The sequence below is a fragment of the Aquarana catesbeiana genome, linkage group LG11 (genome assembly GCF_042186555.1).
Source record: "Aquarana catesbeiana isolate 2022-GZ linkage group LG11, ASM4218655v1, whole genome shotgun sequence".
NCBI lineage: Eukaryota > Metazoa > Chordata > Amphibia > Anura > Ranidae > Aquarana > Aquarana catesbeiana.
Genome location: NC_133334.1, coordinates 33,807,729 through 33,827,209, shown reverse-complemented (window position 1 = coordinate 33,827,209; position 19,481 = coordinate 33,807,729).

Below are 19,481 nucleotides of genomic sequence, written 5' to 3'. Positions count from 1 at the left end.
GTAATTAATTATATTTATTAATTATTTTACTAGTTAACCAACATTAGAATTTTTCTATAGCCTATGGGCGGATGCATTTGGCCGGAAATGTACGATTGCAGTGTCGTACAGTTTAGCTGCTCCGTCGAATCTTCTTAGAACTTTCGACAGACACCACAAGCCAAAGATTCGACGTTTGTATGTTTTCCGTCGCTTTGTCGATTCTTCGTCATTCATATTGAATGGTCTACTCTGCCCCAACAGTCAGCCAACTTTTACATTCGTTTCTCAATCTCCAAGTGCAATGGCGGTCGCGGCATCCGACGTTGTGTCAGATATTGATATGGCATTATAATATAGAATCTATAATAATAAATACCCCCCCCCCCCACAACACGAGCAGCCTCTGAGGCTATCACAACACTAGCAACACTAGTATCATTATCAAGTTCACAACACTAACACAATCTGTGGTAAATTCAAACAACTAGAGAGATTGATTTGCACCACCAATTTTCATTGGTGGGACAAATTCTTTCTACAACTATATATTGACTTAAAAGTTTCCGAGGCCTGCGTGTGATGAAGGATTGTCCCCTCTACCTGAATGAAGAGCTAAATAAGGAATGGACTAGCATTGCAGAATTCTGCACCACTAAGTGGATGGGAACACTCATTTCTCACCGTACGGATAAATTTAACTCAGCCAACCAACAAATCAACTCCCTCATTGAAGAGATATCTAGATCCTCTACCGAGATTCCATCATCATGGTTAGAGATACTAAAAGAGAAAACACAAAAAGATGAAGATAATTTCATAAACAAAAAAATGGGGAAATTGAAACGTGACCTGGATGATTATAACCTCAATAGGATTTTTTCATGGAATAAAAAGAATAGGCCCTATACACCCCCCACTCATACCAATTCTCATTCCCTAAGCCATACTAGGCAGGACCCCGTATCCCTTAGTCACCCCCCCATACCTCTCATGAGTATTCGTTTTTCAAACGATAGAATTTCTAACATACAGCAGCGGAAGAGTCGTCACCTACAGTTTTCCAACCCATTGCCTCGTCATCCCCACAATGGCGATAATAACAAAAAGGATGAACTCATCCGTGCTTTACACCAATTCTACAATAGGCCCCTGAATCCAAAAACCCCGACTTCATCCATTTCTTCTGGCCCCAGTGTTTCAGTTGCTCCCATGGAGGTCTCAAACAAGTCTAGTGGTTCTTCTCTCACTCCTAACCCAGTGAATTCCTCCATTCCCACTAAACCAGAATCCTCTCTAATTAAGACACTATCCACCCCGAACAATTCAATCTCTTGTGGTCCCCCATCTGCACCCTCTTCCAGTATTATACCACCTCCTTTTTTAGCGCCCAGTCCTCCTCTTGCACAAACCTCCCGAAAAAGAAAACTCATAGAAGAGGATGCAGAGGGGGACAGAAGAGAAAATCAGACAAACACACTGAAATACCCCAAACTATAAAAATATTCAACTTATCTTCACATATGTTATCCCATGCAGATTTATCCCTCCTTGGTCGAGGACTCAACTTTGCGCCAACCAATAAACCAAACCCTTTTGTTCTTTTTAAAGATCTAAATGCTTATGTACGTAATCTTACTTTAAAAAGGCACTTTCATATCCAATCCGAAAAATTAGCTAATACCCCATGCAACCCCGATGCCCAGATCAGTTCCACTTTAGTACCACCTGAACTCAGCCCTGAACTCTCTTCAGATGCGGATAGTTCTGACGTATTTGATAGTGATGACGCATTGCTTCACATACTGACCCAGCATCTTGCAACATCCCCTCCAATTATCCATACTTCATTAAAACCGAAGTCTATATTTTTTCCTACACAATCTAAGGGCCCTTATATAGAAGCATTCTACAGAATTGTCTTCTCAGACTTAAAGAAACTGTGCGAATCCTCCTCGGCCTCCAAGTCCAACAACTTATCCCCCTCAGAAATTAAAGCTCTTGACCAAATCATTCATAGAGACGATCTGGTAATAAAATCTGCCGATAAGGGAGGAGGTATTGTACTACAGAATAAAGCAGATTATCTCAAGGAATCATACAGGTTACTTTCAGATAACAGGACATACGTCAAACTTTCTAAGGACCCTACTACCGAATACGCCATGGAAGCTGACCAACTGATTTCCACTGCCCTGCAAAAGGGTATTATCTCTAAAACTGAGAAGTCTTTCTTGCATAAGACCTTCTATCAGGTACCTTATTTTTATCACCTACCTAAGATCCATAAAAGCTTAGAGGATCCCCCAGGCAGGCCTATCGTGGCGGCCATGGAGAGTGTCACCACTGGTTTCAGTTTATATATTGACCAATTCTTACAACCCATGGTTACCCAGCTACAATCATATATTCGGGATGGTACTCACCTTATGGAAATGTTGTCCCCTTACAAGTGGGAGCCTACCTACATCTGGCTCTCACTCGACGTAAGTTCACTGTATACTTCCATTCCACACGACTTCGGACTGAAGGCACTGGAGCATTTTCTATCTGCAGATCCTTTGATCAACATGCGCCAAGCAGAGTTTGTTGTGCAAGCAGCAAGGTTTTGCTTGACGCATAACTACTTTTCCTTTAATGGAGAGTACTACCTACAGATACAGGGCACAGCAATGGGGGCTAACTTTGCACCATCTTACGCTAATCTAGCGATGGGTCTATGGGAAAATAATTTCATCTACAAAAACAATCCCTTTGCGGCCAACATCATATTCTTTGGTAGATATATCGATGACCTAATTATCATCTGGGATGGGGATATTGACCTAATCAACTCCTTTGTTCAACATTGTAATACCAACCCTTATGGGTTGTCCTTCACGTCAGTTTCTGACCCGGCTACCATTGCTTTTCTCGATCTGGAATTAGGACATGATGGTTCCATCATTACTTCTAAAAATTATACTAAGCCTACAGCAGGTAATTCCTATTTACACTTTAACAGTTGTCACCTTCCCAAATGGGTTACAAATATTCCAAAAGGACAGTTCTGCCGGCTTCGTCAGAACTGCACCAAGGATTCAGATTATGTCGAGCTAAGTGAAACTCTCAAGAGAAAGTTCCATGACAAAAAATATCCCGAACCCTTGGTGGAAGATGCTTTTAGTTATTACCTGCAAGGTAAACCATCAAAACCCATAACTAATCCGTCGACTTATGGTGAGTCTAGCAAGTTTATAACCACCTTTCATAATAAGTATAAAGGTATGGAGAAGATTCTGGTAAAACACTGGGGGATATTACACCAAGACCCCCATCTAAAAACATCACTCCCAATTCGCCCCAAGGTGATCTATCGCAGGGCTCCCAACCTTAGAAGTAAGATTGCACCCAGCAAGTTCAGATCCATTCCAACAGCATCGTCTGTACCTACACTGATCCCCCTAGTAGGCATGTACCAGTGCCGTAAGGCCTTGTGCAAAACCTGCAAATTCATTCAGCATGGACAGAAGTCCTTCACCACTAAGGGTAAGACCTTTGTGCTAAAGGAATTCTACAACTGTTCATCCGACTTCGTCGTTTATGGCCTAATGTGTCCGTGTGGCCTAATGTATGTGGGCCGGACAATTAGAGCCCTGAGACGAAGATTTGGGGAACACAGAAGGCTCATAGAAGGTGGAACAGATCCTCATAGTGTCCCAAGACATTTCTCCTTAGCCCACCAAGGTTCTACTGAGGGCCTGAAAGTGTGGGTAATTGAACAAATTCCGAGGTCTCTCCCGGCGGCTGAAAGATTCAAAAGGCTCTGTGCACGTGAGACTTTTTGGATCTATACCTTAGATGTACTCTCGCCGGGAGGAATCAACGAAAGCATTGAGATTGCAACTATTCTGTAAACACAATATTATACCCCAATGTACTCTTTTATCTATTTATTTTATATCTGTTTACCATTTATAACCAAATGAGTAAGCTGTTTTAATGATAATCATACACTGACCTCCGAAGGTCTGATGGGTTCCCCGTTTTCGCTTTTGTTTTTGTTTTTCTGTGTTTTGACTGTTTTTTTAGAAAATGAACTCTATAGAACCCGTTCACCTCTCTACATACATGGGCTTCCCCCCCCCCCTTTCCCCCCCCCCCCTTTTTCTTGAATAGGCCCCCTTTCTTCCCTTTATGTTGTTATGAGCGGCGCATGCATGGAGGCCACTTAGCAGTGGGCCCCTTATGCGTGCGCATGCACCTGACAAAATACATACCTGTGCACATATATGCACATATTCGTACATGTATATAGATGTATTAATAATCTTAACCTTAATGTTAATCTTAATGTTCATTTTACTCTAACTATCATCTCATGATACAACAACATTTTTATTTAACTCTATTTATCCTTATTAGCATCTATAATTATCATCATCACTTTGAGCATATTTTTATTTATTTATTTTTATTTTTATTTTTATTTTCATTTTTATTTTTATTTTTATATTTATTTTTATTTTTATTTTTATTTTTAATTTTAATCTTAATTTTATTTTTATTTTTATTTTTATTTATTTTTATTTTTATTTTTATTTTTATTTATATTTATTTTTATTTTTATATTTATTTTTATTTTCACTTTTACTTTCACTTTCATGTTTATTTCTAATTAAATCTTCATATCCACCTTTATTCTATTTATATATACATTCCCCTACATATTGATTTACACCCTGTCATTCTTTGGATAAACCAGATACACAGCCATCATCCTTTGTCCTTTTCCCTCCCCCTCACTGTGTTCCTGTCAATCCGCTCTTCCTTCTTCCCCTTTTCTCTCCAGTCCCCGCCCCCATTCTCTTCTTAAACCACTTCCACGATCCCTCTGCAGCTTTGATGAAGGAGCGCGGCTACCGTGCTATCGTAGCCTGCACGCTCACGAAACGCGTCGCATCCCAGTGACGTCACAGCTCCGCGCCTGCTTTCCATCAGCGTCCCAGGCCTCGCTTTGGAACCTCATCACCGCGGCCGGCTTCAGCGGTGTTCAGGCACAGCCGCACGCACAGCAGGACTCAGCGCCAGTTAGTGACAGACCTGACGGACCCCTCTCCTCCTGGATTTCTAGTTACATTACATGCTTAATGTTAATCTACAAAATGTGAGTGGTTTGCACAGAGTTTTTATTAAAATTGGTTTTAATACTGCACTTAGAGGCGCCTCCTCTCCTTGTGTTTTTTTGCAGTTTTTTTGCAGATTATTGGGGCTTAGGTTCAGCTCTTCCAGGAAGGCAGCCATTAGTGTGGACTTTGAAATACTTGTTTGAACGTTTTATTTAGTCCCCTTTTTTCCCCACATAGACTTTTGATGGACTTTATTAATTATCACCTCCTGCCATCCACATAATGGGTACATAGGAATGCCCAGCAATTTTGCGCCTTTACTTGCCTACACTAACACAATAGAAGCAGATTATTATGAAAAAGTTAAGTTGAACTGTAGCTTGCTTCACTATTGTTCTGCTGCTGTGCTTATGCTTAATTGCTAAATAATTCAGGTTCTCTGACAAACGGACCAGATAAGATTGACTGTCTTCTGAAATGATTCAGTGTGTGTGTCTCTCTCTGCTAGCAAATCGTAAGTGAAAGTAAGTTGGCTGTACGTGTGTACTTAGTTCTAGCTATTTTACTGCCCCTCCTCTTTGGTTACAATCGGCCAATAACATTCATCATCATCGTTATTTTTATTTTACTTCCCCCACCCTATTCCAGCAGCGATCTTTTCTCTCTATGTCGAATCTTTTCTCTCTATGTCGAATCTTTTCTCTCTATGTCGAATAATCTTGGACTAATAGAGTTAAGGTTAGGCACATTCGACCACAGGTTTGATAGACACAGATTGTTATTGTCAGCGTCATGTCGAATCTTCTAACTATATCAAACTGTTGTCGTAACAAAAACGAAAATAAAGCATTTGTTTATGTGGGATCTTTCGTTTTTCGTATCCTGCGCTTTCGTTATCGTTTGTTAAAATGATAACGAAAATACCTGAAATTCGGACGAAAATGCATTCGGACGAAAACGAATGCACATGTCTATAGAGTAGAAAGGGAAAGGTGAAGAAAAGAAAAGCGTTATAAAATAGAAAGGGAAAGGTGTGGAAAGAAAGGAAAAGGAAAGGAAAAGGAAAGGAAAGTTATAAAATAAAAAGGGGAAGGTGTGGGAAGGGAAGGGGAAGGAAAATGGATGGAAAGAAAAAAAGAAAAGAAAAGAAAGTTATGAAATACTATAGAAAGGAAAAGGTGTGGGAAGGGAAAGGAAAGGAAAAGGGAATGAAAAAAAAGTAAGGAAAAGGAAAGTTATAAAATAGAAAGAGAAAGGTGTGGAAAGGGAAAGGAAAAGGGATGGAAAGAAAAGATAAGAGGGATATAAAATCGAAAGGGAAATGTGAAGAAAAGAAAAGCAAAGAGTTATAAAATAGAAAGGGAAAGGTGTGGAAAGAAAGGAAAATGGAAGGAAAAGAAAAGGAAAGGAAAAGGAAAAGGAACATTATAAAATAGAAAGGGAAAGATGTGGAAAGGGAAAGGGAAAGGAAAAGGGAAGGAAAGGAGAAGGAAAGAAAAGGCAAGGAAAAGGTAAGTCATAAAATAAAAAGGGAAAGGTTTCAGAAGGAAAGGAAAAGGGATGGAAAGAAAAAAAAGAAAAGAAAGTTATGAAATACTGTAGAAAGGAAAAGGTGTGGGAAGGGAATGTGAAAGACAAGGGAATGAAAAAAGGACAAGGAAAAGGAAAGAAAAGGAACGTTATAAAATAGAAAGGGAAATGTGTGGGAAGGGAAAGGAAAGGAAAAGGGATGGAAAGAAAAGATTAGAGGAATATAAAATTGAAAGGGAAATGTGAAGAAAAGAAAAGCAAAGCATTATAAAATAGAAAGGGAACAGTGTGGAAAGAAAGGAAAATGGAAGGAAAAGAAAAGGAAAGGAAAAGGGAAGGAAAGGAAAATGAACATTATAAAATAGAAAGGGAAATATGTGGAAAGGGAAAGGAAAAGGAAAGGAAGGGAAAGGAAAAGGAACATTATAAAATAGAAAGGGAAATATGTGGAAAAGGAAAGAAAAGGCAAGGAAAAGGAAAGTCATAAAATAAAAAGGCAAAGGTGTTGGAAGAAAAGGGAAAGGAAAAGGGATGGAAAGAAGAAAAGAAAGCTGTGAAATAGAATAAAAAGGTGTGGGAAGGGAAAGGAATAGAAAAGGGAAGGAAAAATGGGCAAGGAAAAGTAAAGAAAAATGAAATGGGAAGAAAGGAGTAGAAACGTGAAAAAAGGGGGGGGGAAAGGAAGGGAAAGGGAAGGGAAAAGGAATTTAAAGTGAAAGAAAAACAAAAGAAAAGAAAGAGTTGAGGATTGAAAAAAAGGCTAGGTAGATAGATATATAAATACTATGAGTTATGACACATCACATTACCTTTCTTTCTCGAACATCACGGGACACAGATCCACAGTAATTACTGATGGGTTATATAGGGTATCACTGGTGATTGGACACTGGCACACCCTATCAGAAAGTTCAACCCCCTATATAATCCCTCCCCTTGCAGGGATACCTCAGTTTTTACGCCAGTGTCTTAGGTGATGGACGTGTAAAGATGTCCTGTGCTGAGCTCCAAGGGGAAGATCCTATATCCTATACTGGGGCAAGCCAGGCAGATCAGATCCATTCAAAGTGTCCTTTTGTGGCCGAATTGGATGGTACCCGGGCCTCGTGTCCGAAGAAACGAGGTTTTACCTGTAACGCTTCTCTTTTTAGAGAGCTGGACCCCGCATATTAGAAAATGGTTTTTCTAGCCTAATTTCTAGCCGGGTGCTTTACAGGTCCAGAACTGTGGATCTCCCTATTCGTAGGGGGCCCCAGTCTCTGACGGTTTTTTCAAACGTTGCGGTGAGCCCACCGTGAGAGGTGAAGATTGGGTCTGTATAATAGAACCCTGCGGCTGGATAAGGTAAGAGGAGATTCCACAGAATTTTTTAATTCTAGTAGGTATTCTCCTTTAAGGTAAATGCATGCTATGCCTATTGTGACCACCGGGGGCTGCCAAGAGCACATACCTTGTCATGCTGATGTCGGTCTCAGTGTTCTCACGTTGCACAGCGTCTCCGGCCGGCTCCAGGTAGGATGGGATGGGGGGATTTCTCATGTACGAATGTTCCCCCAGGCTAGGGGGAGGCCAGGTGTCTGTAGGGTGGTTGTATACCGCTCGAGCACCGCCGCCGCCGCCATTGCCGCCATTGCCGCTATTTACAGGCTACAGGCCCATCACTACCGGCCTCTCTCCTTCCTCCCCCTCCCTCAGCCTTCCTCCATATTGTTTCCGGAGGGTCGGCCAGCGCGTGATGCGCTCGTTTTTTCAAAATTTGAGGGGGGGGTGGTAGAGGGGGGCGGGGCGTCAGCACAGGTGCTTAGACGCCCAAAAGCACACTGTACAGGTGCACACAGCCTTCTGGAGGGACACAGAGCTGACGGTCGCATGTAAGGTGGGACACAGGAATTCTCCTAGGCAGCATTTACTAAGGTAACACCAGACTGGACATTTGGTAGCAGGGCTTTTAGCCGGTCTACATCACTCAGCAGTTAGTGTTCATTTTGTGATACCTCCACCTTGTTGCTTTGCACTATGGGTAGAAGAGGTTCAAACGCCCCAAGAACCAGAGACTCTAGGGGATCTCGGTCGGGTTCTGAGGACCCCCTTTCTGCAGCATCTTCCCCCCCCTGAGGGGCCAGGGACGGCTAGCCAGAGGGAGCCATTGGGGTCAGGGGCTATACTTGCCTCCGGCACTTCAACCCCTGTATACATTACACAGGAGGTTTTTTCCTCAACCATTAGTGGTTTAGAGGAGAGATTATTGGCCGTGATTACGTCTTCACTCAGTGGAAGAAAACGCACTAGGCCTTCCTCTGTTTCCCAAGACCCTCAGGAAGAGAAGCTCTGGGATAAAGGAGATGAATCCCTTTCAGAGGATCGGGATGGGACGGATGATTCCTCTTCGGAGGAATCAGGTGGAGAGGAAACCTCTGCAACTTCCCAGGAGGAGAAAGTCTTAGTGCAGATCCTTACTGGATTGGTCCACTCCACATTTAAAGTACCCGTATCTGAATCAGTTAAAGAACCCTCTTCTTCTTTAGGGTCACTGAAACCTCCTCAAACAGCACATGCTTTTCATGTTCATAATTTACTTGAAAAGCTCATTTATTCTGAGTGGGATCACCCAGACAAACGTTTTTTTCAGCCGAGAAAGTTTTCAACACTTTATTCGATGGAAGAAAAGTTTATTAAAATGTGGGGAATACCAGCCATTGGTGCCGCCATTTCCTCCATAAATAATAGTCGGACTTGTCCTGTAGACAATGCTCAGATGCTCAGGGATCCTGTAGATCAGTGGTTCTCAACTCCAGTCCTCAGGACCCACCAACAGGCCAGATTTTAAGTATTACCTTGGGGAGATGCAGACTAGAATACTGCAATCACTGAGCAGCAAATGATATCATCTGTGATGTATTTCAGTTATCTTGCAAACCTGGCCTATTAGTGGGTCCTGAGGACAGGAGTTGAGAACCACTGCTGTAGATAAAAAGATGGAGTCCCTATTGAACGATGTTTTCTCCTTGGCAGGTTCAGTGGCTAAACCTGCAGTTGCAGCGATTGGAATCTGTCAATACTTAAGAGACCATGTTAAGCAGGTTATCAAAGTATTACCTGAACAGCAGGCCCAGGGGTTGGCGAACCTTCCTGCGACCCTATGTTACGTTGTGGACGCCATCAGAGATTCTATCGTGCAAACCTCTCCTCTTTCACTGGGGTTGGTGCATATACGTAGAATCCTGTGGTTGAAAAATTGGTCAGCCGAAGCACCATGTAAGAAGCTGCTGGCTGGGTTTCCGTTTCGTGGTGCAAGGTTGTTTGGAGAAGACTTGGATGACTATATCAAGAAAATCTCTGGTGGGAAAAGTAATCTCCTTCTAGCATTAGAGCGACTTTTGTCGCAGGAGGTCATTATGATGGTTCCCCCAAAGGACCAGGGGTCGGGCTTCTATTCCAACCTTTTTACGGTCCAAAAACCAAATGGGGGTGTCAGACCCATTCTGGATTTAAGGGATCTGAACCGATTCCTAAGGATTCAGTCCTTCCGCATGGAATGAATTCGGACAGTAGTCTCCACCCTGCAGGGAGGAGAATTTCTGGCATCGATAGACATCAGAGATGCATATCTGCATGTGCCCATTTTTCCTGCTCATCAGAAGTTTCTGCACTTCGAGATAGGAGGGCGCCATTTCCAGTTTGTGGCTCTGCCTTTTGGGATAGCCACTGCACCTCGAGTGTTCACAAAGGTCTTGGCCCCTCCTCCGGCCAGATTAAGGGCTCAGGGTATAGCTGTCATAGCATACCTAGACGACCTGCTACTGATAGACCGGTCGGTAGCCACCTTGAACGGGAACTTGAGAACCACAGTCAAGTATCTGGAACACCTAGGTTGCATCCTCAACCTAGAAAAATCTTTCCTAAAACCAGTAAGAAGACTGGAGTATTTAGGTCTGATCATAGATACAAGCCAGGAGAAAGTATTTCTACCTCAGGCAAAGATCACTGCTTTAAGGGAGCTGATTCTGGCAGTCAGGACCAAGAAGGGTCCTTCTGTCCGCCTTTGTATGAGGCTGCTAGGGAAGATGGTGTATTCATTTGAAGCAGTTCCTTATGCTCAGTTCCATTCAAGACTACTGCAACACAATATTCTGTCGGCCTGGAACAAGAAGGTTCAGGCGTTAGACTGTCCGATGCACCTGTCACCTGCGGTGCGTCAGAGCCTCAATTGGTGGCTCATACCCGAAAACCTGCAGAAGGGGAAATCCTTTCTACCGGTTACCTGGACGGTGGTAACAACAGATGCCAGTCTGTCAGGTTGGGGAGCAGTTCTGGAACAGTCTGCGGTTCAGGGGGTATGGTCCAAGACAGAGAGGACCTTACCCATCAACATTCTGAAGGTCCGGGCAGTATACCTAGCCCTAAAAGCTTGGACTATCAGGCTACAGGGTTGCCCGGTCAGGATCCAGTCCGACAATGCCACAGCAGTGGCTTATGTCAATAATCAGGGAGGCACCCGGAGCCGAGCTGCTCAAAAGGAGGTGAACCAGATCTTAGTCTGGGCAGAGATGCATGTGCCATGCATATCGGCAGTTTTCATCCCAGGGATAGAGAACTGGCAGGCGGACTATCTAAGTCGCCAGCAGTTACTTCCAGGGGAATGGTCTCTGCATCCCGACGTCTTTTGGGCCATATGCCAAAGATGGGGGGTTCCAGATGTAGATCTCTTTGCATCCCGATTCAACAAAAAGATAGACAAATTTGTGGCAAGGACAAAAGATCCTCTTGCATGCGGGACGGATGCGTTGGTGATTCTGTGGCATTGGTTCTCACTGATTTATGCATTCCCACCTATTCTGCTACTGCCACGACTCCTTCGCAGGATCTGGTTGGAAAGGAAGTCGGTACTTCTGGTGGCCCCCGCTTGGCCCAGAAGGACATGGTATGCGGAAATAGTAAGGATGGCGGTGGGTTCCCCGTGGACGCTACCAGTACGACCAGACCTGTTATCTCAGGGTCCAGTGTTCCATCCTGCTTCACAAACGCTAAATTTGACGGTTTGGCTATTGGAACCCACGTTCTGAAGAGTTGTGGGCGCTTCAGGTCCTGTGATATCTACCTTGATCAATGCAAGGAAGCCAGCTTCCAGAATGATTTATCATAGAGTCTGGAGAGCTTATATATCCTGGTGTGAATCCAAGGGTTGGCACCCCAGAAAGTATGTGATCGGTAGAATTCTTGATTTTCTACAATTGGGGTTAGAGATGAAGCTGGCCTTGAGTACCATCAAGGGCCAGGTCTCAGCGTTATCAGTATTTTTTCAACGGCCACTTGCTTCGCATTCTTTGGTCCGAAACTTTTTGCAGGGGGTGACGCGCCTTAATCCTCAGGTTAAAGCGCCCCTAAACCCCTGGGACTTGGTTCTGTCTGTGTTACAGAAACAGCCTTTTGAACCAATATGTCAGATTCCTTTGGTCTTGTTGACAAGGAAGTTAATTTTTCTGGTAGCCATATCTTCTGCTTGAAGAGTATCAGAATTAGCAGCTCTTTTCTGTAAAGAGCCTTATTTGATTGTACACAAGGATAGAGTGGTACTGCGCCCTCATCCTAGTTTTTTACCAAAGGTGGTTTCTGATTTTCATTTAAACCAGGACATTGTTCTGCCTTCCTTTTTTCCAGATCCCTGTTCTTCGGAAGAGAGATCACTACATTCGTTGGATGTAGTAAGAGCAGTCAAGGCCTATCTCGAGGCAACTGCTCAGATTCGCAAAACGGATGTTTGGTTCGTGCTGCCAGATGGTCCCAATAGAGGACAGGCAGCGTCAAAAGCTACCATTTCTAAATGGATTCGACAGTTGATTATTCAGGCTTACGGTTTGAAACAGAAGATTCCTCTGTTTCAGATCAGGGCACATTCCACAAGGGCTATTGGTGCTTCTTGGGCAGTGCATCACCGGGTCTCTATGGCTCAGATCTGCAAGGCCGCAACCTGGTCTTCAGTCCATACATTCACCAGATTCTATCAGGTGGATGCGAGAAGGCATGAGGATATCGTCTTTGGGCGTAGCGTGCTGCAGGCAGCGGTACAGGGTCCTCAGGTCTCATTGCACCCTACTTGGTCGTGGTTTCCCCCCCTCAGATAGCATTGCTCTGGGACATCCCATCAGTAATTACTGTGGCTCTGTGAAAGAAAATAGGATTTTTTAAGACAGCTGTAAAGGTTAGGTTATGCTAAGGTTCTTTCTATGTAGGGAAAAATAGGATTTTTTTAAGACAGCTTACCTGTAAAATCCTTTTCTTTCGATGGACATCACGCCCCTCTTCTAATACACTATATTGCTTGGCTACAAAACTGAGGTATCCCTGGAAGGGGAGGGATTATATAGGGGGTTGAACTTTCTGATAGGGTGTGCCAGTGTCCAATCACCAGTGATACCCTATATAACCCATCAGTAATTACTGTGGCTCTGTGTCCCGTGATGTCCATCAAAAGAAAAGGATTTTACAGGTAAGCTGTCTTAAAAAATCCTATTTTTCCCTACATAGAAAGAACCTTAGCATTCACGTTATGATATCTTTTTATCATACATTTATTTTCTTTATACACCACTTCTTATTAAGAACATCATGGGCCTGGTGCTAAGGATTTTGGTGGGGCTTTTAAAAAAAATAAAAATGCAAACAATTTTTTGTTATAACTAATCCAATTAAATAGAGAGAGTGAGGATGAGAGAGAGGGGGGATGAGAGAGGATGCGCATGAGCATGCGTGGGAGTGACATCAATGCAGCCCGGCCAAGGCAAGTTACCTAAAGCACAGAACCCGGGAGGAAGACGGGGGGAAGATGGAAGTGCCCGGGACCCGCTGGATTGATCACAGCGCACCGCTGGAGGGCTCAGTCCGACAGGTAAGTATACCCTAATGTGCTAATATGCTGTGCATACTAGTACATTATGGCATAACCTACCTCAGGGCCTCAAAAAGTAGTAATGTTAGCAAAGTTTACTACGGCTTTAATATCACAGGATCCAAGGAGCCTCTTATGGGGCCCCCTACTGACCCGGGGGTCCTTGGGCAGTGCCCAAGTGCATAGTTGCCAACATTTCAAAAATATATACAGGGACACTTTTTTTTACCAGTGGTATATTTAGAGTAGCTGACATCCCCTATGTTCCTCTATACATCAAAGTAGTAATCACAAATTAAATGAGTACTAACAATGGGCAGAACAAATATGAGGACTGAGAAGATTTCCTTTAGTTGAACTAACAAAAGTGTGCCCATTCTAGAGCTGGTAACATTGAGGATATTCAATATAATTTTAAAGAACTGATTTTGTGGGTAAGAAGCATAGGGGAGGAGTATGGATGCTATAAAAGTGGGGAGTATGTGCAGGTGAGGGAGAGGAATGTGGAGGGTATAACAGTGGGCACTATGTACAGGAGAGGGTTGTGGGGGGTATGACAGTGAGCAATATGCACAGTAGAGGAGTTTGGAGGGTTGATAGTGGGCAGTATATACAGGAGAGGAGTGTGGAGGGTATGACAGTGGGCAGCACGTACAAGAGAGGAGTGTGGAGGATATTATGGGGGCAGTATGTACAGGAGAGGAGTGTGGAGAGAAAGACAGCTGGCAGTATGTACAGGAGAGGGGTGTGGAGGGTATGACAGTTGTCAGTATGTACAGGAGAGGAGTGTGGAGGGTATGATGGGGCAGTATATACAAGAGAGGAGTGCGGAGGGTATGACAGTGGGCATTATGTACAGGAGAGGAGTGTGGAGGGTATCACAGTGGGCGGTATGTACAGGAGAGGAGTGTGGACGTTATGATAGTGGGCAGTATGCACAAGAGAGGAGTGTGGAGGGTATGACAGTCGGCACTATGTACAGTAGAGGAGTTTATGAAAGTGGGCAGTATGTACAGGTGAGGAGTGTGAAGGGTATGGCAGTGGGCAGTAAGTACAGGAGAGGAGTGTGGACAGTATGACACTGAGCAGTATGTACAGGAGACGAGTGTGGAGGGTAAGACAGTGGGCAGTATGTACAGAAGATGGGTGTGGACGGTAAGATAGTGAGCAGTATGTACAGGAGAAGAGTGTGGAGGATATGACAGTGGGCAGTATGTACAGGAGAGGAGTGTGGAGGACATGACAGTGGGCAGTATGTACAGGAGAAGAGTGTGGAGGGTAAGACAGTGAGCAGTATGTACAGGAGAGGAGTGTGGAGGGTATGACAGTGGGCAGTATATACAGGAGAGGAGTGTGGACAGTATGATACTGAGCAGTATGTACAGGAGACGAGTGTGGAGGGTAAGACAGTGGGCAGTATGTACAGGAGACGGGTGTGGAGGGTAAGACAGCGAGCAGTATGTACAGGAGAGGAGTGTGGAGGGTAAGACAGTGGGCAGTATGTACAGGAGATGGGTGTGGAGGGTAAGACAGTGAGCAGTATGTATAGGAGAGGAGTGTGGAGGGTAACACAGTGAGCAGTATGTACAGGAGAGGAGTGTGGAGGGTAGGACAGTGACAGTGATTTAAACTGGCCGCTCTGTAATGTTGCTTCTGACAGGCTGTGCAAGGAGCCCAGTATCTCCAGGACCATAGGTGATAGGAGCCCCAAATTTTGAACAGTGGTGGGGTAGGTCTTCAACTACATACCCTCTAAATTTGCCATGACCCTCAAAGTCGATCTTTTTTTTTTTTTTTGACAAATGGGCCTATCTTAACCACTTCCTACCCCGCCCATAGTCAAATGACTTCCGCAGGAGGGTTCTCCCATCCTGGGCGGGCGTCTTATGATGTCCTGGGCTTCCTGGTCATATAGAGGGCGCGCACCGCGTCACTCGGGAGCCGGTGCGTGTGCCCGGCAGCCACGATGCCCGCCGGGCACCTGCGATTGCCGGTAACAGAGCACACAGATCCACGTCCTGTTAGGGGAGAGGAGACCGAACGTTTGTTCCCAGTACAGAGAAACACCGATCGGTCTCCTCCCCTTGTGAGTCCCCTCCCCCTACAGTTAGAATGACTTCCTAGGTAACACATTTAACCCCTTGGTCATCCCCTAGTGTTAACCCCTTCCCTGCCAGTGAAATTTATACAGTAAACAGTGCATTTTTACAGCACTGATCGCTGTATAAATGTGAATGGTTCCAAAATAGTGTCAAAAGTGTCTGATGTGTCCGCTGCAATGTCACAGTCACAATAAAAATCGCAGATCGCCGCCATTAAAAAAAATAATAATAAAAATGCCATAAATTTATCCCTTATTTTGTAGACGCTATAACTTTTGCGCAAACCAATCAATATACGCTTATTGAGATTTTTTTTTTTACCAAAAATATGTAGAAGAATACACATCGGCCTAAACTGAGGAAAAAAGTGTCCGAATTGTCTGTATTTCTTGATAGAAGGCACTGTACGTTGCACATGACCAGCATCCTCTGAGGAAGCCCGTCTTATGGGCGAAACATGTTGGGAAGTCCATCATATACTGCTGTGTTGTAAAAAAAGGCTGCGGGAACCAGGGGACATATGCACGCTGCTCCTTTCTATTCAGATATCCTCTATATGATCATATGGATGCGTGTGGCCCCTGGTATTTAGCCAGCTGCTGAACCTGCCCTTTTGGTCTTTATTTACCATCTACAGCCACTTTTAGCGCATGTTTTTTTTGATGCAGTAAAACATCTAGTCATCCCAGCAGTCATTGGGCCCCCCTTTTTTAGGAGATATAGAAGGCACTGTACGTTGCACATGACCAGCATCCCCTGAGGAAGCCCGTCTTATGAGCAAAACATGTTGGGAAGTCCATCATATACCGCTGTGTTGTTGTAACTATAAACAACTGTACTAGCCATCATTGTATCTCCTTTCCCTTTTTCCCTTTTAAACGAATGAATTCTTATTTTGCTCCTCAAAATAAAATAATTTTTTTATATATTATATTTGATATTATTCTCAATTTATTTGCACCTCCAAAGTCCCAATTTCTATGTTTTTCTAATGAGGAAAAAATTTGTTTTTAAAAAAATTGGATATTTATTATAGCAAAAAGTAAAAAAATATTGTGTTTTTTTTCTCAAACTTGTCACTCTTCTTTTGTTTATAGCGCAAAAAATAAAAACCACAGAGGTGATTAAATACCACCGAAAGAAAGCTCTATTTGTGGTACAGTGTTGCATGACCGCGCAATTGTCATTCAAAATGCGACAGAGCTGAAGACTGAAAATTGGCCTGGGCAGGAAGGGGGTGAAAATGCCTGGTATTGATGTGGTTAAGGTAAGGGGCCTGGAGCTGCAGCTCCAACAGCCCCTATGTTATTCCGGCCCTGTCTGGGATAACAGAAGTAAAATCTGACTGCCTCGCTCTGAGCCCCACACACACACACTGAAGAGCCTCAAAGCCAGCACGTGTGAAATAAAAAGACAGGCAAGCCTTGTGTCCTGGATATAGTCTGTGAGATGTCACATCCAATGACAGCCTCAGTGAGGAAGCCACTATACGAAGAGGCATTGTGTCAAAGAGATGCCCACTGTGACTCCAGTCTAATACTCCAGCTTGGCCAGCATTCAGGAAAGTGAGGAGGAATCCTTACACCAGCAGTTTTTACTGCGTCGTCTTTCTCCGGTGAAAGGACAAAATGAAGACGTGTTGTGTTTCATCATGTGTTGTAGAACAGACAGGACAAGGGAAAGGAGCAGAAGAGCAGAAATCAGCTCTTCTATGGAAGACAACAGAAGATCCCTTCTGTACTGTGAAATAATTTAGGCCTGATTTTTGCATCAGTCGGTGTAAATGTTATGTGGTTGAACATTTATCTTCTGAGATCTGTAAAAGAGAAATTTCAGTCTTGGTTTTCTCATTTCCTCCTCCTGCCTTTTCCAAGTCCCATTATTATAAGATTATGGCGCTTTAGCAAAGATCTTCCAACCTGCCGTTATTTCTTGTTTTATAGGCCAAGCTGCCTATATTGATGAGTTCAGATTTTGAAAATATATCTCTAATGTTTTTTTTTTTTTTCAAACTGTCAACTGTACAAACTACTCAGTGGCAGTTGTTCAGGTTTGGGTGTTTATTTATTGTTATATTATTATTAATAATAATAATGATGACTTATTTAAAAATGGAGTTCCAGCCCGTATTAAAAAAAAAAAAATTAAAGTCAGCAGCTACAAATACTGTAGCTGTTGACTTTTAATATAAGGGCACTTATGCCACGTACACACAACTGGACTTTCCGGCGGAAAAGGTCTGACGGAATCATTCCATCGGACATTTCGATCGTGCGTGGGCTTCATCTGACTTTTTCTTTCTAAAATTCTGACGGACCTAGGAATAGAACATTTTTCAAATCTTTCGGATGGAATCAGTTCCTATCGGGAAAAACGCTCATCTGTATGCTAGTCCGACGGACCAAAAACGACGCAAGGGCAGCTATTGGCTACTGGCTATTGAACTTCCTTTTTCTAGCCCCATCGTACGTCATCGCCTTCTAAACGAACGGACTTTGGTGTGATCGTGTGTAGGCAAGTCCGTATCAGCGGAACTCCATCAGAACTCCGTCGGAAAGACCGTCGGAGTCTATTCTGACGGAAAGTCAGGTTGTGTGTACGCGGCATTACCTGTCCAGGGATCCTGCAATGTCGGCACCCCTGGCCAATTCGTCAACTGGCTTCAGTGCAGGCACTGACATCTGTAGTAAGGGAAACAGGAAGTGAAGCCTTGCGGCTTCACAGCCTGTATCCTACTGCGCATGTGCATGCGCAAGATGCGCTGCGGTTTCTGAATAGTCCCGCTGTCTTCTGGGACCTGTGTGTCTCCCCGAAGGCAGTGGGGGGAAGGACATAGCCCCTAACTGTCCCTGATTTTGAGGGACTGTCCCTGATTTGGAGCAATGTCGATCTGTCCCTCTTTCCCCCTCATTTGTCCCTCATTTTTTGTCTGATCTATATAGATGTATATAAAATGCACTTTTTATCTTTCAAAAAGTGTTGCCCAGTGCTAAACCTTTCATCCAAATTCTAAATTGCTGCATTTGTACATTTTAAAAGCCAATATAAACGAATAGTAGTGGTAAAAACAAGTCCTTGTGGATTTAATTAACCTTTTTTTTGGTTAATCCTCCTTTAAGGGGGTGTGGCAGGGGGTATGTCCTATGCCTGCATACGTTTGGTAGTAGGTGTCCCTCGGTCCCATCTCAAAATGTTGGGAGGTATGGGAAGGAGGAGGGGCCGGAAATTTCTTAGATTGTTGCATCATTGTGGAAGTAAAAGCGGGTACCTGGTTTTGACAGGTATCGGCTCCATCCCCCCCCCCCCCCCCAAAGAAAAGTACCAAACGTGGCAGTGGAGGGGGGTGCGGACAAGCAGAGCTTCCACTTTTGGGTAGAGCTCCACTTTAATATATACTTTTAAGGTTAGGGCTTGATTATTATTTAGAAAGCAGAAATATCCACAAAAAATGTGCAACAAAATGCCCAAATGCACACAAAAACACGCAAAATCGTACGTTTCTAGTCATTTCTATGGGAATAAAATTGCACCAAAATCACGCAAATCTGTATAATTTAAGCTGCAAGAAAAGCTTCAGAACCTTTTTGAGCTTTAGGCGTTTGGCTTCAGGTGCATTGTAGTGGAGATGTGAACTGTCTCCATAGAGAATAATTGATTTTTTCTTCTCCAGCGTTTTGGAGCTTCGAGCTTCAAGCTACAATGGGGCCTTATTTATACCATGGTCATTTAAATATATTATATGTATGTATGTATAATAAATGATCTCAGTTGGATGACATGGCTATTGAAGTACTTTTTGGTTAATTACCACATTTATTACTTATATACAGTTCATTATTTATCGTAGTCTACACCAGTGTTTCTCAACCTTTTTTC